The sequence below is a fragment of the Canis lupus genome, chromosome 10 (genome assembly GCF_003254725.2).
Source record: "Canis lupus dingo isolate Sandy chromosome 10, ASM325472v2, whole genome shotgun sequence".
Lineage (NCBI taxonomy): Eukaryota > Metazoa > Chordata > Mammalia > Carnivora > Canidae > Canis > Canis lupus.
In genome coordinates this window covers 48,979,753-49,000,289 of record NC_064252.1, presented here as the reverse complement: position 1 = coordinate 49,000,289, position 20,537 = coordinate 48,979,753, and the positions used below count along the sequence as shown (strand labels likewise).

Below are 20,537 nucleotides of genomic sequence, written 5' to 3'. Positions count from 1 at the left end.
CTGGAAACGGAGGGCTGCCACTGGCATCTCATGGGTGGAAGCTAGGGATTCTGTTAAGCATCCTACAGTGGAGACAGGATGGTCCCCACAATGAAGAATTATCCAGCCCTGGGATGCCAACAGTGTCAACGCTGAGAAGCCCTGGGTTTTGCCATTTTACAGAAAAGGAAGCTGAGTTCAAAATTGGGGGGTAAGTGGCAATGCTGAGATTCAATGATAAGACTGTCTAAAGAAACCCATGTTCCTTAGACTACACAAATTGCTCACAGGGGAGGAAAGAAAAGCATAAGATGCTATTCACACTCCGAAGGTGTTTACAGTCTCGCTGGGGAGTTGAAAAACAGAGAACAATGCTGAACCCAACTTCATGATGAGTGGCAGAGGATCGCTGATAAAGTACCTGGTGAGTCTGAAATCCCTAGAAGGGCAAATCTGGGAAGACTTCACGAAGACAAGAGAGGGGAGTCATTTAAGGTGGAAGACCCAGCATAAGCAAAGGCTGGGAATGTGTGCAGTGCTCATGGGACACTGAGGGGTGCCTGTGCTCAGGTGGTGTGTCGGCACATGTTTTGCAAACCCCAGATCATACGGGGGCTGTAAAGAGTGAGCCAACACCACCAAATTCTTATCATCAACCTTCTCCACCCACCCTCACTTGCTCCCAGCTCACCTCCAAGTCCAACTAGCTGCTTCTATACAGAACCAGGCTGATCAGAAAAGCCAGAACGGCTGGGCCTCATAAAGTTGACGTCTCTGCAGGGTCTGAACTATCCCTACAGCAACTGTGTTGTCCACGAGAGAGTAGTAACTCTGGAAACCCTGGATCACCAAGTACCCTCGGTGGCCTATCCTCGCCTCCACAATTCCATCTGTCTATGCAGAGCTTTAATTAGCTTCTACGTGCCAGGCTGGTCTCCCCAGCAAGCTGTGAGTTTCTTGAGGGCAGGAACCATACCCCTCCTTATCCTTCTCATTGTCCCAGCGGAGCACAGGCACACACATTCAGCCAGCACCACTTAGGAAGGGTCAGTCTGGTGAACACGTCCTTCTCACTCAAGCTTGAGGTCAATTATCACCTCCTCTCTGAAGCCTTCCCAAGTATTCCCAGTCAGAATTAATTATCCCTTCATTTGTGCTCCTTACGGTCCTCATGTATATCTGAACCATGGCTCCTCATAAACTATAATACATTGTCCATGTGTATCTCCTCTGCTAGGCAGAGATGATGAGAATTATATTTGTAAACCCAGAGCTCACCTCACTGTCCATTAGTCAGGAGACACCCAATAAACCTTCGTGGAGGGGAAAAGACTTTATGTTCAGAACTATGAGAGCTGGGACACCTGGGAGGCTCAGTGGTTGAGCATCTGCCTTGGGCTCAGGGTGTGATCCCAGGGTGCTGGGATCGAGTCCCACATCAGGCTCCCCACAGGGAGCCTGCCTCTCCCTCTGCCTACATCTCTGCCTTTATGTATCTCTCATGAATAAATAAATAAATAAATACAATCTTAAAAAAAAAAAAAAAAAAAGAGCTCTGAAAGCCTATTCTGGGGTCATTTGCTCCTCCAAGGCCCCATCTCCAGCAAGGCAGGCAGGCCTGTGATCTGTACTAACATGACATGCAAATGAGGTGGGAGGGGGATTGCCACATTCTAGCTCTAAGAAAAAAAAAAAAAAAACTCACTTGGGACTGATTTTCTCCAGGTGCCTCCCCCAGCATCTCATGACACTCACCGTCCAGGTTCCCCAGGACAGTCACGAGACCCACTGTATTTCCACGCCCAATCTTTTTAGTGGTTGAGAGTGTTTAAGATTTCTCTCAAAATTTTAGTTCCCTGATGACACTGCAGGTACTCTGCCGGGGCAGGGAGTGAGGGAATGCAGAGTTCTCTTTTTGGTTGGGGGAGAAGAGGGGCAGAGGGGAGAGAGAGAGAGGGAGAATCTCAAGCAGGCCCCACACCCAGCACGGAGCCCAATACCGCTCGACCTCACCCTGAGGTCATGACCTGAGCGGAAATCAAGAGTCGGACCCTTGCCCCCCTGAGCCACCCAGGCGCCTCTGCAGAGTGCTCTCAGGTTCCCCCCACAGGGCCACTGACCTGACTTGGGAACCTTGGAGCTTGGGACCCAGATGGGAACCCAATAACAAACTGGTGATGTCATGAGATGACTCTCCCCATCCTTCTGCCCCCAAGGATCTGTGATTTTACGTTTCTGTCTAAAGAGAATGTTCTCCGGCACCCTCACCGCTAGGAATCCCCACCCCCTCCCACGGCCACAGGCATAACCCAGCCCCTGCACTAAATTACAAACAGGAAAACCAACAGTCAGCTCTACTGAACAGAGCCAAACCCAAATCCTGTCCCTGCCACAAATATCAGGGGTCCTCTTGTCCGAGAGCATGGAATTTAAATAATGTATGCCTTTTAGAGATTAGATCATCTCTATTAAACCCTGCCGGCTAAATGAAACAATTTCTCATAACCTCCAACTCAGAGATTTCCCACGACTGCGGGCTTCATTGGCAAAGCACAATGCTATCTGTGCAAAGCAGGGAGGGAGAGAGCAGAGAATGAGATGGGCTGGGAGGCCTGTTTGAAGGCAAGCAGCCTGCCTCTCTTTGCAAAAGGGGAGTGAGTATTGTGGCCGGGGCTCTGGCGGGGGGGGGGCAGGTCATTGACGATAAAATGTATTAGGATATTAACGTTCAAGATAGCAATCAGAATCCATTTTAGCACTCACTGCTGCCTCAATGCCGATGAACTGGATTTCCAAACAGAAAAATAGAAATTAAGCTTTTAAACATGCCAAAAGCAACAAAGAGCTTTGCAGCCTGGGCAGATGGCCACAGAGTGCTGGCGGAGCCCCAGCCGGCCCAGTGAGGAGGCGCTGAGCACCCGTGTAGGGCGGCAGGACTTCAAGGCAGATGACTGGAGGGTTATCAGGTACAAAACGTGGTGCAGTGTGGTGCAACTTTGTGGTCCAATTAATTTAATCACAAATTCGGCTCACAATTACCTGGCCCAGATAATGAAGCGGCGTAGGTGCCCAGCCCTGCACAACCCCTGCGAGCTCTCAGTTGCCATCACCACCAGGCAGCTGGCACTACATAAAAGCAGGCCTCCTCCCTCCTCCCAGCCATTCCCAGGGTGGGTTCTAAGCTCTTTCTCATGCACTCAGGGTTCCTCCGAATTATCCCTGATGCGAACCTATTTATCAAATCTCCTTAAAACTCATACCTTTACTTGATGAGTCTTCACAGCCACTATCTCTATTATCTCTGACTATGTTTTCTTTACACCTCTAGTGCCTTTGGCTCCCCCTCCAGCTGAGGCCAGGAGCAAGGCAGTAAAACAGTGAGGAAGACAAACACAGCCATTGGAGTCAGATCAGCACTGAATCTCAGCTCAGGCAATTATTTTTTTTTACCTTCCCTGAGTCGCGGCCTCAAGCCTCATCATCTGTGAAATGGGTTGTTGTAAACATTCCACGAGACCCCCTCGCAAAGCACTTGGCACTCAGGAGGTCCTCGGTACGTGGTGGTGATTGATGTGTGAACCTACTGGCTCTGTGGCCTGAAGCAAGCGACCACCGTCTCTGAGCCTCAGAATGCTTCTCCGTGAAATGGAGCTAATAACAGGCCCTGTGACATTTGGGCTCTCCTGATGTTAACTGACATCATCTATGTCAGGCGCTCAGCGTGGTGCCTGGCACAAAAGCCTCAGTAACTGCTGGTGCTATTGTTTTTAAAAAGCCAAGTCTTCAAATGTGCAACTCAGTCCAATGTCCCTTCCACTCTGTCAAGCTTTTCCCCAACAAAAAAGGCATTTTCTGGCCCAAAGTTGATATTATTCCACATTATTCCAAGACGTCTGATGACTTTGCAGAGTTAGGAATATTGGATAAAGCACTGTGGTGAGGGTTTCATGCCCAGCCCTTGGAAGCCCAGGGGCAAAGCAGACTATAGCCCTGGTCATCAGAGGGTCATGAGGGAAGGAGATGGGGAGGGTGGCCCCACAGTGTTCAAGTGCCTGCTGTGCCTCAGATGCTGTGCCTGGTGCTTTGTCTGCATTATCTTATTTAATCTACCATTAGGCCAGCAATACTCCCTACTTTTTGGTTGGAAAAACTGGAGCTCTGAGAGTTTTAAGCCGAATTCCCACTGAAGGTTCCCTGGAGCATACAGGACAGGTGAGTGTGCGGAAGCTCTGGTTGTCAAGCCTTGACCAGCTCCAGAAGCCTTCTGTGACAATCCAGAGCCAGGCCTCTCCTTCCTGTAGGCCTCGCGCTCTCTGTATGCTCATGCTCCGTCTCAGAGCATGAGCATGCTCAGGCAGAGCAATGCCTCAGCACCTTCCCTGCTCCCCAGCTCCCAGAGTTCAATGGGGGAAGGAGCCCAATCCATAGAAACCCCCATGAAAAAGCCATCTCTGAAAGGCACAAAAGTATCACAGGTACTTCTCTGGGTGGTGCCTGACTTCACAAACACTTTGCACGCAGCATTTCACGTACTCAACTTCACAACTCCTCAACTCAACAACTTTGATCACAAGTATGATGAGCACCACTGTATGTGTCAGAAAGCTGGGCTTACGGAAGGTAAGTGGCCAGTATAGCACGGCCAGGGGGGCACGGGGGTGCCGCTCACCGGGGAGCCCTGCAAAATGGGTGCCCTAGAGCTGGACAGCCTGAAGTCCTCATCTCCTGCCTCTCGGTCCACCAGACCCTCCCCCCCCCACACACACACACACCTCACCCGTCGTCTGGGAAGTCCTCCCGACGCCCCGGCACTGGGCAGCCCACGGAGGCAGTGCCGCTGTGCACATCCCTGGGACCCACCCGTGTCCTCACGCCCATGTTGTGGGGGTGATCGAGTCCAAGGCAGAGGCGGTAAGAAACTCACAGTCGAGCTTCCTCCTAAGCACAGGCTCGACTTCCACCAGGGACCTCTAGGTGAACCTTTCCTTGGAACAGCCTGCAAAGGTCACACATGCCCAATTGGGGTTTCCCTTCCTTTTCCCTCTGTTGTCAGGCACCCGGGGGCTTGAAAGGAGCTAAGAGGTAGGGAGTGGATCAGAAGATGAATCCAGAAAGGATGAGAAGGGGGAAGAGAGGCTGACACTGCCCAGGTTGCTCCAATTAAGCCTTAGATAATAGGCTGTTTCTTTTCTACCTGGAGGAGGGGGGGACAGGAAGAGGGAGGGGGGAGAGGAGGAGAGAAGGGGTAGGGGGTGGGGGAACCTTCAAGAGATTAACACAGGGCACCTGGGGGGCTCAGTGGCTGAGCGGCTGGCTACCTTCGGCTCAGGGTGTGACCCTGGAGACCCGGGATCGAGTCCCACGTCGGGCTCCCTGCATGGAGCCTGCTTCTCCCTCTGCCTGTGTCTCTGCCTCTCTCTCTGTGTCTCTCATGAATAAATAAATAAAATCTTAAAAAAGAGAGAAACACCACAGTTCCTTCCCAAAGCAGGTGTCCCGCACACCCCCTTTTTGCTGGCCATTGTCCCCTGGAGGAACCACAGTCACACCGCAGTCCCCTGAGGCGCCCAGCATGGGAGAGGCATGTCACACCGAGCAGGGGACCTTCCCACACCAGGCGTCCTCCTCGCTCCTGCCTTGGGAAACCCGCGACAACGAGGCACTGTGCTGGCCAGGTCTCGGGCAGCTGCTGGGGGCGGACTCCGAAGCTGGCAGCCACGAAAGACCTCATCTGAGGAGGAGTTTGCTACTGACCCTATTGGTAGAGCGCAGGGCTTGAAACCCAGGGCGCCCATGTGGTGAAGCATTTCAAGGCATCCAGGAGGGAGCACTTACTTGCATAAAATAAGGGGAGACGAGGATTGCTTCCTTCTCAAACACTCTCCCTGGCCGTGCAGACACCCTGCAGGCCCTAGCGTACATCCCTGCAGGGCAGCGTCCGGCCTGACCAATACGTCCTGTACAAGGTGGCTCAATGGATGAATGGCCTGACTTGAAAGTGAGTCTGCACAACTGAATTATGGAGATGATTCGCCTGGGAAGCCAGCAACCTGCACACAAATGCTCCTACCAGCTTCATTCATAACCACTAAGGGTTGGGAACAACCCACATGCCCGACAATAGGTAAAGGAAAAAGCAAACCATGCTGCATGCCTCTGATGGAATTTCGCTTGGCCATAAAGGATGAGCTACTGATCTATGCAACAAAATGGATGCTATGAGAAAGAAGCCAAACATAAAAGCGCGTGTAATGTGTGATTCCACTTCTGTGATGTTCTAGAACAGGCAAAACCAATCTAGAGTGACAAAAGGCATATTCGTGATCTCCTGGAGATGAAGGTGGGAAGTGAATGCAAAGGAGCGCAGAGGACCCTTTTGGGCATGGGGGAGGTTTCCTGTATCTTGACTGGGGCGGTGGTTACATGAACACGCACATTTGTCAAACTGCATCAAGCCAAACATTTAAAATGAATGCACTTTATTGTCTGTAAATTATACCTCAATGAAGTAGTTTTTTTAAAAGGGAAAAAAGAAGCCATCATTTCATTTCACAGAAGGATTCCTCTACAAGTTTCCTTTAATAACAAATCATCTTCCCACCCTCAGGGCATTTAAAATTTCATATTCCAGTTTTAAAAATAAAAGGGTTCATTCAGAGTTTTTCGAGTACATCTGTCACACAACATAATGTACACCTACCTGTGTAGGCACACACATTCACACATCCACCCACGTGTGCAAAACACACTCACAGGCACAGCCACCTTCTTCTGTCTTCTGTGATCAAAATACAATAATAGCAAGAAAAACACATCCAAAATGTAGGTTTAAGAGCCTGCTAACTTAATTTAAGTCTGTCTGTGTGTGCGTGTATGTCAAGACAATTAGACCAAATGCTCTAGAAGAACTTTTAATGACCTTGAGGACCTTGAGGACCTAAATATCCATGGAGAAGGAACTGCTTAATAAAATATGGTACATCGTGTGGTAGATCACTAGGCAAGCCCTAAAAAAAGAATGGAAAGATTGAAATGTACTGACTGATATGAAGCGATCTCTGGGATATATTAAAGGGCGGGGGGAAGCAAGGTGCGATGTGTTTATGATTCAAGGTTACTGTGTGAATAAACCCCCCCACACCCACACTCCTACCCACACTCTCACATTTGTTCCACACAGATTATCTCCAGAAGAAGTCTTAATCAACAGAAAACAGGGGTTGCCCCAACAGATGGAAACTACAGGACTGGGGGACCAGAAATCAGGAAGAGGCTTATTCTTCACGTAAGCTCTTTAAACCCTTTGGTTTTTTTAAAATCATGTTCTTGGGTTAACTCGTTACAAAACTTAAGTCAGTATCTTTTTCTCTAGCTATTTCTAACCTCCAATCCCCCAGAGAGCAGCTTGCTTCAGTTGCCAGCTTCATCTTAAATAAAACGCCCCTTGAAACTGGCTAACATTGCTTTCCCATCCTCTGTGACCAGGTCATGGGGACCAACCAAGCAGCAGCCATCATTTCCATGTGGAAGTCCTGTTGACTGGTTGACTGGACTGGAGGCCTATGTTATAGATTCTAGCCCTCCAAGGCCACAAATCGAGTAAACTCAAGTTAGTACCTTCTTCCTCTTTTTAATTTAATCTAATTTATTTGAGAGATATAGAGAACACGAGTAGGGTGGCAGGGGGTGGGGCAGAGGGAGAGAGAGGGAGTAGCAGACTCCTCACTGGTCAAGGAGCCTGACTCAGGGCTTGATTCCAGGACCCTGAGACCATGACCTGAGCTGAAGGCAGACTCTTAACTGATTGAGCCACCCAGATGCCCCTTGCTTCCTCTTTTCAACAGGCTCAGAAATAGACCCAGAGAGCTGGCTCCCTCTGAAGACAGAGGTGGCTTAAAACAAATAAATCTATGTGTACACAAACACTCTCTTGCACTGAGAAAATATCCAGAGGTGCCAAATCTAACATCAAGAGTGTGGAATGGCTTACACAGCTTCATCTGGGAACAGTATAGATTTTCTATCTTCCTTTAGGGAAATGGCAGTGCGTGATTGTGCATCCCAAGGGGAGATGGTGCGTGCAAACAGCAGGAAATGTAGGCACCTACCCCCAGTGTTCTTAAGTGAAAAATACCCTACCACCAATCTGTGCTTTTTTTGCATTTTGCTTTGCAATGGTCTCGGTCTTTGGGTGCATTTGTATGTATGTGTTATATTCAACATTTCCTATTTGTTACACGAAGCCAATACATGGTAGTGATTGAGAGTAAAGGCTTGAAAGCTAGCCCACCCAGGTTCAAATCCCAGTTCTGCCTGTTATAAGCTGCGTGGCCCTTGCTTCAATTTCCTCGTCTATAAATTGAGAACATCAGTGGCACCTGCCTCATGGTGTGGGGAGGATCAAATGACATGGTGTAGCACTTGGAGCTGTGCCTGGCACACAGCTAGCAGCCTATAAATGTGAGGTGTTGGGCCAGTATTGTTACTTCCTGCCCAGACTGTGAGCCACGTGCTCCTTTTGGGGGGTTCTGCTGTTCTTGCTCCAGGGCTGGGCACAGGCAGGTAATCACTAGAGACTGAATGGATCCATGTAGGACAAAGGCAAGCTGGGTAAGGAGCTCAGGATAGTGCCACCAGAAAAATTATCTTCAAATCAGGAACTTCTCCATCTCCGTAACGTGACAACCCAGCAGAACCTTTTACCGATGGCTGCTCACAAAGATGGTCAGTTCTTGACTCCCTTCAAAATCTAAGTTGTGTAATTATTACTCGTCACTTTCGAGCTCAAGAGAGGCTGTTTTGTTCACAATAATCATAACAACCCTAACAATCATCCTTTATTGAGCACTTTTCACAGATTATCTGTGTGAAGGAGGCAATATCCTTCTTCTTAATTGTTTCAAGGAGGAAAACCTGAGGCTTAGGGATTTTAAGTAACCTGCCCACATTCTCACAGCTTGAGGATAAGAAGTCTGGATGAAAACGGAGCTCTCCAATTCTGGCCCCAATGCTCCTGTTGCATTTTATAAAAATCCCAGAAGCATGAAATTTAAGAGTCATAAGCCACTTGGAAATCACTTGGTTAAAATAACCAAAAGAAATACAAATTAAGGGGTAAGATTTTTAAAAATTTTCTTTTCCCTATCAAATGAACCAACGTTGCTTTGGGGCTATGTATTTTTGTGTTATTTGTTTATTAAAATATAAATAAAATTAAGTATCATGATATGTTCAGTTTTTAAAAATAAAAAAGTTACATGTGAACTTAGAAGTGACAGTCCCCTGCCCCATTATTCCCCAAGGGGAGCCAATTTTAACAATTTCTATTCGGGTTTTGCTGGTGTTCAATGCCATGTCCCTAAATAAGATGCTTGTACCTCAATTTCCTGATTTCTTATTTTAGACATTCTCTTTTGCCTTGCTGCTGTGATCGATGAGGATTTAGTGCACTCACCATCTCTCTCCACAAAATATACATCACAAGTCTCAGTTCCTTCTCTATTGTCTGCAACTGCAAAAAAGCAATCTAAAATGTCAATTTCTTGTTTCATTGACTATAGACATATTCCTTGACACCCCCCTCCCACATTATAACTAGAGGACAGTACTTCCAGCCTCCCTACCCTCTGACTACTTCTTCCATCCACTGCCATCCCCATCTCTGTGTCTTTCCTGTTAGACCATCAGTGTTGACAACACTGATGTTCTGTTCTCTAATTGTAATTGAGGCCCATGTTTTCCATATATGTTATTCCAAAAATCTGAAAACAGAATGATAGTGTTTATTTATTCTAACTTTTAAATGGCATTACATATAATTTTTCTTCCATGGGTCCAATGTGACAACCCACATGCCACTCAAATTTAAATGGATTTTGTTTCCCACTCAGTCAATTGCTTTTCTCTGATCAAGTTTTCCCTGGGTCCCTTTCTCTTGGGGTTTGCTCTTCTAGAAACTCCCACTATCCTCCTTCCTACTGGACTGACTGCTCTCTGGTCTGCTGCACAGCTATAGTGCTATGACTTCTTTTCACTGCTCTGCTGGATGCAGCTGCTGTTGCTGGAATCCATCATCTTCTTTGTTCTGGGTTATTCTCTTGCTTTTACCAGCAAACTACTCATTGAAATCAAGTTCTGATTGAAATATTGATTAAGAGTGCATAGAAAGCCAGCTAAGATGTGCCTGTCCTCACACATGATTGATAGTTTGGCTGGATATAGAATTCTAGGCGGAAAAAAATCATTATCAGAACTTTCTTTTTCTAACATAAATATTGCCAATGGATCTCATGTCAGTTTCATAGCTGTTGTTTAGTAGGTGACTTTGTTTTGTTTTCACTCTCTGAAAGTTCTAGGATCTATTTTACCTTAGTGCTGTGAACTCTCTCACAGTGATATGTCTCAGGCTATCCTTTTCTGATTCATTGCACTGAAACTCAACTTATGGAAGAGGCTCTTCTTCTGTTTTGTTCTTCGCTGTTGTCCTCTTCATTTTCTTTCTTTTTTTTTAAGATTTTATTTATTTATTCATGAGAGACACAGAGAGAGAGGCAGAGACACAGGCAGAGAGAGAGGCAGAGACACAGGCAGAGAGAGAAGCAGGGTCCTCACAGGGAGCCCAATGTGGGACTTGATCCCGGGCCTCCAGGATCAGGCCCTGGGCTGAAGGCGGCACTAAAGCACTGAGCCACCCAGGCTGCCCAATTCATTTTTTTTATGAAACACCTAGTATTCAGATGTTGGACCTGAATTCAGATTGATCCCTAAGTCATATACTATGTATTATACATATTTCCTTTTCTTTTATCTTTAGTCCATATTCTAGACTTTCTTGCCTTTATTTTACAATTCTTATCTGAACTTTTATTTCTGACAATATGTTGTGTTTCCAGAAATGCCTTCCTATTTCTCTTTTCTCACAGCTTCCTTTTAAAAAATTTGACTTATTTGCTTATTTAGCTTTATGGATGCAACATATTTCTGTGGATATCAGTCCAACTGTCATAGGATTAGAGAATGGGAGCTGGCCATTATAGCTGGGGATTCCCCACATCAGCGTTGCCAGTTCTCCCCCAAAGCATTACAACATTTACTTTTAAAAGGATTTTTTTTTTGTTTTGTTTTGTTTTTGTTTTTTTTTGTTTGTTTGTTTTTACTATGGGAGTCAGATCAGGTCCTTCTGTAGTGAGAGTAGGGAGTACACAGTTCCACATACTGACCTATAGATGGTCACATTTTCAGCTGCACATCTCACGTCTTTTCCATGGGGTAACTATAGTCTCCAAACTGGGAGCCCCTTTCAGATTCTGCAGAACAGCTGACAACAGGTGAGGCTCCAGCATCCTCTGCATATGTTCCAGGCTATGACCCTTCAATACCGCTATTCTGTTCCACCAATTGCCACCCTGCTCTCTACTTTCATCCCCAGAGATTCACTGAAATAATCTGATGAAACTTTTTTCTGCTTAGTTCTACAGAATTTTATCCCTCCACTTTTTTCTTTTTCTATTATTTAGATGGGGTCTTAGAGAGGCAAAGAAACAAACATATTTGCTTCAAGACTACCTTGAATGGAAAATCTAAAAAAAATATCATCTTGAATGATATAATCCAGTGCTGATGAGAGTAGAAGAGAAGCAAACATTCTTATACACTGCTGATGAAGTGTAAACTGGCACAGAATTTGTAGAGAAGGGTTTGGCATTATATAACAAAAATCCTTTGACCTAGCAATTCCACTTCTGGGAATTTATCCCAAATCACACATGTGCAAAACAATTTAATAACAAGGATGATCATTACAGCACTTTTTAAGAGTATAAAATTAGAAACTAATTGTTTAACAATAGCAAACTATTTAAATAAATTGTGGCATATTCAAATCATTAGATACCATGCCACCATGAAAAAAGATCTTGCTGAATTATATTCAATGACATGAAAAGATATGCAAAATATGGTATTAAGTGAAAGAAAAAATAAGATGATAAAGGAATATGTATTCTATGGTACAATTTTATAAAACAAAAACAAAATGTGTATGGCTGGGTATATACACAAAGGGAAAAAAAAGATTATCTGGGGGAGAGTGGAATAATGTGTGAGTTTTTTCTTTGTGCATATCTATACTTTTCTAAACATCTTATTTTTCTTCTAGTCCCATTATAATTTCTGTGATGAAAAAAAATCAAATAGTAAATTTGTTGTTGCTTGAAGAATATTACGGAGCTCAATCCCCTCATTTACAGGTAAGGAAACTGAAGCATAGTGAGGTTAAACAATCCATTCAGGCACTTGAGTAAATTACCCACCCACAGCCAAAAAAGAAAGAAAGGAAGGAAGGGAAAGGCAAGGCAAGGCAAGGAAAAGAAAAGAAAGAAAGTCATTTACCCTGATTTTCAGTCTATAGCTAAGGTGCAAGTTAAAAATGAGACACATTAAATTTACATATTTTTAAAGTATAGTTTTATGGTCAAGTAGTAATAGTACTACTCAATACTAATCAACTAGGCATATTCTTTTTTTTTTTTTTTGAGAGTTTGAGAGAGAGAGAAAAAAAAATTAACAAGCTGGAGGAGGGAGAGGAAGAGGAAGAGAGAGAATCTTAAGCAGACTCCATACCCAATGTGAAGCCTGACCCAGGGCTCAATCTCATGACCCTGAGATCATGTCCTGAGCCAAAATCAAGAGTCAGATGCCCAACCAACCACCCAGGTGCCCCTCAACCAAGCATATTCTTAATTAGATACAATATGAACATATTAAGGAAAACGTTCCATAGCTCAATCAAATAGAACACACTAGACTAAAAATCCTTTTCTTTGATTAAACCTCCTTCTCTACATAAGGGTATTCCTCTGTTTCTGGAAGGTGATGCAGTCTACATTTTTACACTTGACACACTGTTGCCTTCAAACTACCCTTCATGTAACAGACTTTCATAACAACCTAGACTTTGTCCATCAATGTTTGGTTAGCAAACATTTTTGCTATGACATGCCCATTCAGTGCCTATCACCTAGCTATGCTGTGTGGCCATCTTGCTTCTACAGGAATTCTTTAGAATATATTCTCCCATTTGTCTTCAACATTCTAGAAACCAGGAAAAAAATGAAAATAAAAAATGCTGCTGCTACAAAATCAAGCAAAAAGAAAAATAGAATTTATTGGCCATGTCAGAATCAGTCAAAATTTTCCCTCCATTGGATACTCATCAGTTGACTCTACTGAATTTTGAAGGAAAATATCAAATTTTTAAAAGTTCTATACTTTGTATTATAAAGGTAAAGAAGATGTAAATATGAAGTTTGGCATGATTTCCAGTTTTCTGGGATGGACCCTGCCTTAACATATTCTCTAATGAGCATGTATGAATGTTAAATTGGATTTTTTTTATAAATAAATGAATATATAGGTTTACACATACAAATTACATATGAAAGCACAGACTATCAAGTCTCTGAAAATGAACAACTCTCCATGTACATTCTGTTCTAATTTTCTACACCTTAATGAAGCCCCAGGCCTTATAAAATGAACAGGTTAACGTAGCTGGACACACAGATTAGACACATGCGTGCTGAAGCCCACACCAACATCTGAACTAGAAGGAAAGATATTTCCTAAAGCACATAGCAAAGGGGATCTGAAAATTGTCTGTTCAAGCTCTAAATGTCAGAATCGTTCTTTAATTACAGTTTCCCATCCTGGATATTAGATCTCCATTTATTTTGGACACAGAAAGGAATCATATCACATTTATATTATGTTATAGACGAGGAGACAGATTTTACGAGCTCAAATTTCCTTTGTGAGGACAGTCTAGGGCCATCTACAATCATTAATTAATTCATGGGGCAGGGCTTGAAATAAACAGAAGATATAAACCACTACACAAGCATAAAGAAAGCTCTCAGCCTTTTGAAGATAGCAAAGAAAAATAAAGCTTAAAACATTCAATTCTATCCTCAAAGTAGTCAATGCTTTGCTTATTGCTCGAAGTAGGTATAGCTGGAATCTAGTTTTGGTTAATGGATCTTTTCTAATGTGTTGAAGATTTTTGTTGGTTTTCATTTAGAATATTTCATGCCTTGGTTGCAGAAAGGCAGTTTTCAAAGTTTAGGTTTGGTGACTGTATTGAAGTATCCGTTAATTCATTGAGAAAGGCCTTCCTGATACTAGAAGAAACCAGGCCTGTGGATTTCTGAGGTGGGGGAGCATAGGAGGCAGAAGGATGACCCAGTGCAAAGGTTCAGAGGTGGGACAGAACTTGGCCCAGCCAAGAGGAGGGGACGCAGATGTGACCGGAAAAGAGGGAGGAGAGTGGGGCAGCTGGAGGTGGGCTCAGAGAGGTGGAGCGCCGTGAGTACTTGGGCTATGGCTCCCAGAGAGATGGGGAGCCAGGGGAGAGTCTGAGCAGAGCAGTAACACACGGTGACTTACATCTTGGGAGGGTCGCTCTGGCTGCTGTGTGGAGAATAAACCTTAGGCACAGGCAAGGAAGCAGAAGGGTGGCTAGGGGGCAGTCATCCTCATCCTAGTGGAAGACGATGGTGGCCAGAAGCGAAGGTAATAGTAGTGAAGAGTGGCCAGATTCTGGGATATTCTGATGCTGGAGCCAAACAGATTGCTGATGGATTGGGTGCCGGGTGTGAGATAAAAAGAGGACTCAAGGATAGTGTGGAGATGTTTGGCCTAAGCCAAACATGGAGCTGCCATCAGCTGAGCAGGAGACTGAGTGGAGCAGGACAGGGGGGAGCTGGGTGCCAGAAGGAGAGTTTGGACAGGCTTGGCTGGACACACGTCTGAGACAGCCAAGGGCAACTGGAGACACACAGGGAAAGGCCCAGGCCTATGGTCTGGGTTGGGTAGTCATTAGCAGTAGATGGTACAGACGGGCCAGCCCTGACCCACAACCCTGACATCCAGAAGGCTCTAAATATTCAACTTTTTCTGAAGTTTGAGCCAAAATCATTTAACAAACCCTGACCCAGGCCAACACAAGGCTATTTATTGTTTATATTTATTTCATTTAGTGTGAATGTTTATACATTTATGCTAGAAATATTTATTTGTTTGATCATGAAGGGCAGCCCTATAGTCTGCTGGGGGTGTTTGGTAATACATAGAATATATACTATATGAACCTTCTAGAATTGAAAAAAAAAAGGTGATCTCTAAACAAATCTGGCCCTAAGGGTTTTGGATAAGGGATGCAGATATGTGGTTTGAGCCATGACACTGGAGAAATGAGAATTAATCCCAGGGGCCCTCTAACAGAGAGGTTGGGAAGAGGAGGAGACCTGCCCAGATGTCTGAAAAGATCCTCATGCCTGACCTCCAGTACCCTGGGCGGAGTCAACTTTGACTTACCTCCTTCTTCCCTCCAAACCACTACCACCAAGCATACACCAAGCACTCATCACAGATATGTAGCTTATAAAAGTCTCAGTTTTCTTAGCTTTCTCTGCGTCTTCCGAAGAGATAGCAAAAATCTCTCTCTCTCTTTCTCTCTCTCTCTTTCTCACACACACACACACACACACACACACGTCATTTTTATTAAACCTGTTAAACACTGACTTCATGCACTGCTGAACTACTTGCTGCACTTGTTGCAAGGTGGGGTTAGTGTGATGAGAGAAAAAAAATGTAGAAAACCAGAAATAAAGCTTGTAGTTAGCATATAGGCATTTCCTGTTTCTGGGAAGCCTGTCTGCCTGCTGCTGTTGCTCTAACAGATTGAGTGTCCCTCCCTCCACCACTGAACACCCAAACTTCAAATTCTGTCAAAATGAGTGGCAGGGGGTTGCAGGGAGATACCCTGAGTCCAGGGCCTGTCGCAGGAAAACACCACAGCGAGAGGTGGGTCGCTCAGCCCCTACCCTAGACGTCCCCTGGGCTGAGAGCCACAGGGTCCCCACAGGTCCAGCCTGGTGTTCTCAGGCAACACAGAGAAGGGGTGAGAGGATTTAGAACCGAGGCCAGGGAAGCTGCCGCTGATGTGGCCGTTACACACGCCGTTATTCCTATGTCCAATCCTGGGGACGAACGGGCCTTGGTGCAGGCAGGTTTGCTGAAGATAAGCAGCACTGTAGACCATTACAAAGAAAAATGAAAAGGTACTCCTACTCATGGATCCATCTGGCCTCCCAATGGACCTAGGCTCTGCGGCCTTCCCAGGCCCCGCTTCCCAAACCCCCTCCACCCCTACTTCTCCTGACCGGGATGCAGATTTCAGAAGATCTCCACATCAGCCTGAATCATTGGCCCATTTAACTCCTAAGAAAGAAGAGAAATCTCTATTAGAGATTCAGGGTGGCTCAGTCAGTTAAGCATCCGACTCTTGGTTTCAGCTCAGGTCATGATCTCAGGGTCTTGAGATGGAGCCCCACGTCGGGCTCTGTGCTCAGAGGGAGTCTGTTTAAGATTCTCTCCCTCTGCCTCTACCCCCACTTGCCTCTCTCTGACTCTCTCTCTAAGATAAATCGTAAAAAAAAAAAAAAAAAAAAAAAAGAAATTCCAGGAGCTCCTTTATTGAAAAACAGATGAGCAACACGAAACAAGTGGGAAATCGGTCATCGGTCAAGGTAAGTGTTGAAACTGGGTGGTAGATATAGGGGAGTCCATCACTCTACTCTGTCCACGTTTGAAACACTGCACGAGACAAAACGGAGAGGAGGAAGAGAAGGAGAAGGGAGGAAAAGAGGGATGGAGGGAGGGAGTAAGTACTCAACTTCACGAGCACAGGGGGACCCGTGTTCCATGGCTAACCCTAGGTTTTCTTAAAGACCTCAGCTGGGGTGCAAGGTGCTCAATCTAACTCAAACACTCCTCACCTCCTGTCCCGACCAATTCAATCCAATGCCCTGCTGGGGACAAAGAGATGGATAATCCCAAGCCACTGCTGTCCACCCTGGCCCTCATCACGGCCCCTCTGAAGAGCCTCCCCCACGCCCTTCCCCTGACCCGCTCATGCAGATACAGTATGTGGCTGCTGCTCTGACTGTTTCCTTCGGGATTCACAGTGCTAAGTGCTCTGGAGAAAAAAGGAGTTGATCACTTCCTGCTTTCCTTTCTTCCTAAAGATGTTTTCCTGGACTTCAAAGGCTGTCTGTTTACCTTAGATAATTAGGGAGAATTAATGGAACTAATTGAGTTAACAATGTGACTGTCCTGCTGAAGCCTGCAAATTATCCCTGATTCCCTTTGATTGCTTCGAGATTACCTCACTGCCACCAGGACCCAGGAAACTTCCTTAGGCCGGCGCTGGGCTGTGCCGCCAAGGAAAGCCAGATGTGCAGAGTCAGCGCGGGCATGATGGAGGCTCGGCGGCCAGTGTGAACCAGGCCTGCCGACCTCCCAGCAGCGGAGGGGAAGCCAGCAGGCAGCTGAGCACTCCCGGGAGTGCAAAGCTCCATCCCTGTCCGCCCAGCCAGACGCCCTGCCCGCATGCATGCCGGGAGCTGTGACCTCTGGCTGCCAACTGCTGTGCGCGCCACCAGCACCAGCGAGGGACAGAAGTGGCGGCCCAGAGCCCACTGTGGCTGCCAGAGGCAGAGCTGGGCGTGCCACCAGAGGTGGGAGTGGGCCCAGCGAACAGCAGGGAAATAAAATGCAGCCCCGGGAATAGGTGTGGAAAACTGGAAGCGCTCTGTCCCAGACAGACGGAGGTGCCCCCTTGGAAGCTTGCAGGGGGCACTCAAACCAAGCCAGGAAGGCGGAAGGGGGACTGCGGCCCTAGCCCACTCACGGCTTCCTCTCTGTGCCCTGGGCTCACAAACTTACTGCTGTGCCCAATTCTCCTAGAGTAAGACACAGACCCTGGCACCTAAGTAGCCAAACATGCACAAACCCACCGACACTTCTCACAAGTCAAGTGACTGATTCTTTCATTCATCAACCTACAAGTGAATAATAGGCTTCCCGATTCAATGGGATCCAAATCTTGCAAGTCTGTCCGAGAAAGTGCATTCAACCACTCAAGGACCCTGTGAAATATTTTCTAACAAACTCCAACTTCTCTTTATCCAGAAAGAGTGGAGGACCAAAACTGCTGCTGAAAAACCCGGCAGGAGGATCCCTGGGTGGCTCAGCGGTTGGGCATCCGCCTTCGGCCCAGGGCCTGATCCAGGAGATCCGGGATCAAGTCCCACATCGGCTCCCTGCATGGAGCCTGCTTCTTCCTCTGCCTGTGTCTCTGCTTCTCTCTCTCTCTCTATCTCTCATAAATAAATAAATAAATAAATAAATAAATAAATAAATAAATAAATAAAATCTTTAAAGAAAAAGAAAAACCCAGCAGCCCCCCGTGTGCCGTCTGAGGCAGTGGGAAGGAGGGTTGTCAGGGCCATCTTCTCAACCTTAGGAATCCCAGCCCTGGGAAGTCACTCCAGCACTCAGAGCCCTAGTTGCCAAAGTCTCCCGGGGGCACCGGGCGTGACAACAGGGAACAGCCTCAGTGGGCCAGAACAGGTTCCTGTTCACCTTTGTGTCCCCAGGCTTAGCATGGCACCCTAGCATGGCACCCTAGCATGGCAGGGGCGATTGGGGTGGGGTAACAGGGAAGTGACTATCCCAGTCAGGAAACAGGAAACAACGGAAGAACTTCACGTATCTGGTGTAACATTTTGTTTGGGCTGTTCCATATCAATCACGGGGCCTCCTGTGGGAGTAAGGGTAATCATGAATGTGACTTTGTTTGGCATCGGGGAATCATTGCCAAAATAAAAAGCAAAGAAGCAACTCTCCTTGCAGAGAGAGAAAGTTAAAAAGCAAACCCTCCGAAGAGAGAAAACAGAAGTCAGTCTTGGGAGAGTTAACCCCTGATCATGAGGCACTTTCAGTGAGTGACGTGGCTTCACACGTCGTCGTGGTCCACAGCATCCCCAACACCCCCTACCGCCACCCCCACTGCCAAGCCACCTGAGTCAACCAGGCTGAGAGCTCGTGGCCCTTTCTACTCTAGCGCCCAGAGTCCCTCGGGAGCATCCAAAGCCGGGCAAAAGGAGCAAACAGCTGCAGAGTAGGGGTCGCGGGCAGTCGCCCTTCACTGCACACTCTCCCTGACCGTATCTCCTGGGGCAGCGAGGGGGTGCACAGTTCTGGCTGCTTTCTAATTTTCTCAAGAGCCAGAGCACCACTCCCCGGGGTTGGCTCAGGCTTCCTTCTCTGGAAAGTAGCGCTCTTCAGATGCCACTGGCTCTCCCCCCAAAAGTATTATTCTCCCCACCAGAAACAACGGGGACGTGGCTTTCCTGTCTCTGTGTGGGGTTTGCACACCCCCACAGCTGATGCACCCCATAACCCATCCACACTGACATTACAAGAACGTCCAAAGACGTATATACGATGAATTCAGAAAGACAGAGCGCTACATGCAGGCCAGCTCCGGCTCCCCCCTCACATCTGGTGGGTCACTGAGCCTCTTGGGCTCTCGGGGCCTTCTTCATCGGCTGCTGGGCCCACTCTTTGCACTGCCAACCCCCCACCAGCCCTCACAGAACCAGGCCTCACGGCCCCAGGACTCCCCTACTCTGCCCCACATTCACCCACGCTCTGTGTGCACACCCAGCCCTGTCGTCCTGATGCCTCCTTCCCCAGTCCTCTCTCTGTCCCCACGGTGACATCCGTTCCCCGCGTTCCTCTCCACTGCGAAGGCCCAGTGCTCCAGGCAGGCTCAGGGAGCCGCCATGCGGCCCAAGCTCTCCTGCACGTCCGGGCCTCCACGCCAGTGTCACACGGCGCTCGGGGCCCAGCCTGAGCCCTCACGGGGCCCTCCACGGGGCCTGTCCTCCAGCACTGAGCACCGTGTAGGTCGTCAGGACACCTCTTGCCCGTATTCCCCGAGCTCGGGCAGGCTCCACAGGTAGCTTTCAGGGGCACGACCCACTCCCAGTCCCCCTTTCCTCCGTCCTTCAGGGCCTAAGGCCCAGTAAAGGGCCCCAAGCACAGGAGCTGTTCAAAAAATATGTTACAGGGCGCCTGGCTGGCTGAGGGTGCAGCGTGCAACTCTTGAGTTCAAGGTCGCAAGTTTGCACCTCGCATTGGGTGTGGAGCCTACTTTAAAAATAAAAAATGTATTTGTTCCTTGTTTCCATTCTGGGCTGTGATGCTCCATCTCTTCCTTTAGCATCTATGACTTACAAGACAGAACTACTTCAGTTTATAAATGTTCAATGTTGAGCAAAGTGATTCTGGATGTAAACAATATATTTTTTTAAGATTTTATTTATTTATTCGTGAGAGACACACAGAGAGAGCCAGAGACACAGGCGGAGGGAGAAGCACGTTCCCTGTGGGGAGCCCGATACGGGACTCGATCCCAAGACCCCGGGATCACTCCCTGAGCCGAAGGCAGATGCTCAACTACTGAGCCACCCAGGGGCCCCTAAACAATATTTTTTAAATGCTACACCTCCTTTCCATCAATCAAGCACTTTCTAAAACTACAAAAAAGGTAACGTGCCTATAGTATGTGAACTCACCAGAGTGGACTGGGGCTTGGGAGGTTGGATGTTCCCAGAAGAGCCTTGAAAGTCCTGAACACAGAGGCCTTC

The 20,537-nt window shown here is 46.9% G+C and overlaps 1 protein-coding gene across 4 annotated transcripts in view; it reads right to left on the bottom strand.

Annotated features, from left to right (window-relative positions):
* The window catches only part of PRKCE (protein kinase C epsilon), a 525,000-nt gene that overhangs the window by 305,457 nt on the left and 199,006 nt on the right, over nucleotides 1-20,537 (bottom strand). The window lies entirely within an intron of this gene.